Below are 4,361 nucleotides of genomic sequence, written 5' to 3'. Positions count from 1 at the left end.
CATACATCTGTGGCAAACTCTGGAGCCCCAGGAGTCTCCTGGACTCTGCACTCAAGCCTGTTTGGAAGGACTCATGCTCTGGTGTTGGTGCTAAGGGGATGGAGCATCTCAGCCCCTCTAGACACTTACAGATAGCAGTGGTCACCTTCCCTCAACTGAAGCTGGAGATGGGATGACAAAATGATACTTTCAAGAACAAATGCTGTTTGCTTTAGAAGAACATTAAGCAGATTAGGTATTGCAGTTGCTTAATTTGCCGCTGGCTGGGAACCATAAAAGGTTATTGCTGCACAGAGCAGCCTCCTCAGAGGAATTCCCAGGGCAGAGCTGGGGAGGAAGCATCGCTGGCTGGGCTGAGCTGGTCCCTGTGCTTTGCCAGAGCTTCCCACGGGTGAAACATGATGACTCTGAGCTGCTGTGTGGGGAGGAAGGAAGCAGTGACAGGCATCCCCTGTCTGGGACAGCACGGGACAGTCTCGGGGGTTTTGATGCTGTGGGGACAGTGGGGTCAGCCAGCTGAGCTGCTCTGTCTCAAGGAACAGGGCTCCACACTGCTCTAACTGTGTGCAAGGCCACTGGGAGCCCAGCAGAGATTGCAGTACTTCCAACTCAGACCTACAGTCAAACCTTCCTTTCCTGCAACTGCCTCTGCTGGTTTCCCTCGGATGTGCTGGTCACGGGGGATGCACCCACAGATACCACAACAGGTCACAGCACCAGAGCAGCCAAGGAACAAGCTCTGCCTGTCCTCACCTGCCTGTTCCACAGCTCAGCACAGGATGCTGCAGATCCCCAGGTGACCTGGAGCCAGGCTGGGAACACGGCCCAGGAAACTCTCACCATACCAGTCACATCCTCCAACATCAAACACTGTCTGCACACCCCACCAGGGAAAGAAAGGCCACACCAAACACACCAGGACAAAGGCACTGGGCAGTTCTGCTACACAAAACAATCCCAAGAGAAACGAAAGAGGAGAATGCCTGGGCATTTCCCAGCAGTCAGGGGTAGAGACTGTTGGGAAACCACCCAGAGCATCACAGATAAGAAACAAAAACTATTCCATCTCCCCCTGACCCCTGTCCTGCTGGTCCTGCACCAGCTGCACTTCATGTACTGTAGTGCAGGATGTCCAGAGCTATAGGGAAAAACCTCTGGAAAGCAAGTGCTGAACGTCCTGTACCAATATCCTCTGGAGTGGAGTCCCTTGCTGGGTCTGGGCCCCTCGTTGCTGGCGTTGGCAGCAGTGAGGATTGGCTCCTGCAGCCTGGGCAGGAGCTGGGGAAGATAAGCTGTCCCACACTGTAACACCCTCTCTTATCACCACGCCTGGGGCCTGGCTGCTGGGCACGCAGGGCAGAGGAGCAGGAGCCAGCACTGTTCTCTGCTCACTTTCAGCTGCAGTCTCAGTAGGGTGAGAGGGGTTTGCAGCCCCTCTGATCCTCTCCAGGTCACTGTGCAGCTTCCTGCAGTGGCTCTGCCAGGCAGGAGGGAATGACCCACGTGGACTGGAGAGTGCCAGTGTTGGAGAGGAGCTGAGCAAGACCCAAATGCTTTGTGCCCACAGCACAAGCCCCAGTGGGACAAACTGTTCTGCAAGCACATGCTGAGGAGAGCTGGCTCTGCCCAAACCCTCTCCAAAGCAGTCAGTGCTTGAGAGCACTGTGAGGCTGATTCATTTGTCACAGAAATCAGCCCACCTGAGCCTGCCCCGCAGACAGGGCACTAGGGAGGGTGGTGTGGGGTGTCCAGCCCAGACATGGGGGAGCTGCTTGGGGCTCACCACACATCACAGCCTGCATGGCCCAACCTCCTGCTCTGAACTGACCTTCCTGGGACCCTCCAGCTAGCACCTTGGTCTCCTACACATCCACACCAGAAGAGAACTGGGCTGGGGGAGGGGAATGATGGAGGAGAAAGAGTACCAGGAGCTCTAATGCCACTGGTAAAGTACCCGATGCACCAGCCTGAAGACAGTGATTGCAGGCAAGGACAGCAGTGTCCAGCTCCTCTGGGACTGCAAATGTCCCACTTCTCAGGGCTGTGGCTTCTCTTTCCAAGTCACGACACTGCACACAGGAACGAGGCCAGTTCACACCACCACAGCCGGACACGGTGAGCCCAGCCAGGGCCACCCAAAGAGCTCAGGGGCTCTGCTGGTCAACCCTCACCCCAACACCAGAGCAATCTTTTCCTCAGCATCTGCTCAAACACCAAACTCTCTCCAGGCACCGTGCAGACAGCTGTCTGCAAACACCAGGAACTCCAGCTCACTGCCAGCCACGAAACAAACTTATTACAAAACCAGAGGGCTGATATTTAACCCATTAGCCAGCTCCTCAAGGCAGCTTTGTGCCTTGAAAAGACGATTCAACAGAAGGAAAAATGCTTAACACCACCTAGGCGGTGTCCCCTGCAGAGAGGAGTGGGGTGCTCCTCACACCAAGCTCTGCCCAGAGCCTACAGTGCCCTTTGGCACCTGCTCCTCCAGGACAGGCTGTCCTGCCCGCGCCGCTCCGACTCCCAGCTCAGCCCACTCCCCACACAGGCCATTACCTCGCTTAAAGGACCATCTCTTCTTCCAGCGCTTGGAAAACGATGGCCAAGAGTGGTTGAGCAGCGAGTCTGACATTTGGGAGCCCTGAGCAAGGGACAGCCCTGAGCAGGAGACACCAGCACAGAGCAGAGCAGAGCTCAGCGCGGTCTAAGGCAGCGCTGCAGGCTGCAGCCCAGGGGCTGCCAAGGGGGGAGTGGAGAAGCCAAGTGTTTTGTCAGAAGTATCAGCTGATGGAAGCTGTAGCCAGAGAGAAATTCCTGGTCCCTGGCGTTCCCACCTGTGTGAGGGGTCAGTGCTTTCCTACATGGGGTTGGAGCACACACAGCCCCCGAGTGCTCCTCGGGGCTTGCGGACAGAAACAGAAAACAAGGTGTTAGCACACCACAACCCTTTCCCCTCTGCCAAAGCCTAACTGCTCAGAGCTGTCAGCATAACAAACCACCACCTTTCAGGCAGTTCTGCAGGACCAGAACCTTCACCTGAGTAAGGGTTACCTTCCGTGCAGGGTAAGAGTTAAGACCACAGCCTTGACGTTCGTAGCTCCGTCTTTGTTTTCAAGTGCTGGGGCAGAGCAGCTGCAAGGAAATCCCATCCATCCACACCAGCATCATCCTGCAGCTCACAGCAAATCCCCAGCCCCTGGCAAGGGCTTTTCTCCAAGCCCTCATCAGCCCTCCCACGGAGGGAGGCAGGTGGGAGCAATCTCAGCTAACTCCAAACAGCCCCAGCTCCGAGGTCTCCACTGCTCCCAATTGGCACTAGCCCTACATCCAAACTGGCTCCAAACTCCACTCCCAACCCCTCAATTAGGCTGCAGAAGCTGAGTTTTACCCCAGTGCAGCTGTTGAGCTCCAGGGCCAGACAGAACCTCCTCCTCACTGCTCATCTGATGACTGTGGCCTCACTAAACAGAGCAAAACCAGTTTGGGACTGGCCACAGGTACCTCCATGGCAAGGAGCTCATGCTGGGCTGGTGTTATGCACAGGCAGGTGGCAAACACCATTTTCCTCACCTGGCCACAAACCCCAAAGTGTCACCTGCCCAGCACATCCCTCCCCACATCCCCTCTGCTTCCATCTCCCTGGTAACATGGGTGCCCAGCCCTGGAGTGGGAATTTGGGGGTCCCAGGCACAGACCCCCCTTGTCCCCAGCCCAACCCCAGCTGTGGGCAATGCTGGGATGTCTTTGCAAACCTTCAGCTGCAGCAGAGCAGCAGCAGGAGCCAAGAGAAGCACTTCAAGGGAGCTTAGCCACCCCAGTACTGCCCCAGCCATGGGGACACACTGGGGGTTAAACACCAACCTTGTCTCCTCTTCACTCACAGCAGAGTGAAGCTCTTTGGAGGCTGAGACTTGCCCATCCAAGTTTTGCCTTCAAGCCTGTGCAGGGGGGAGGCTGCACAAAACCCAGCACTTTTGGCTTCAGGACAAGCTGCTTCCTCACAAGGCCTTGAGGAAGATGAGTGGGATGGAGCTCGTGCAGAGAGCAACTTACCCTGAAGGCTGAAGGCATCTCCGGGATGTGTTCCCTGTGTGCTCTCAGCTCCTTTCCCAGCTGCAGGAGCAAAGTGAGCAGCAGAGCCTCACTGGGGAAGTTGCAGCCATGAGGGTGGTTTCCTCACGAGCATCTCTGGCTCAACCATCTCACCACTTCCCCTTGCTGACGGCACAAACAAACCCACCTCTCCCATAGTGCAGTTCCTGCGAGAGCAGCCCCAGCGCTGCCCAACGCTCACTCCCACTCTCACAGGGCTCTGGGCTGCTCCAGCAGAGTCACTCAGAGGGTCGTGGACCCCAAAGCAC

This window comes from Acanthisitta chloris, unplaced genomic scaffold, assembly GCF_000695815.1.
Source record: "Acanthisitta chloris isolate BGI_N310 unplaced genomic scaffold, ASM69581v1 scaffold29080, whole genome shotgun sequence".
In the NCBI taxonomy this organism is placed as follows: domain Eukaryota; kingdom Metazoa; phylum Chordata; class Aves; order Passeriformes; family Acanthisittidae; genus Acanthisitta; species Acanthisitta chloris.
The sequence above is the reverse complement of the archived record's forward strand: the minus strand, read 5'-3'. Positions refer to the sequence as shown.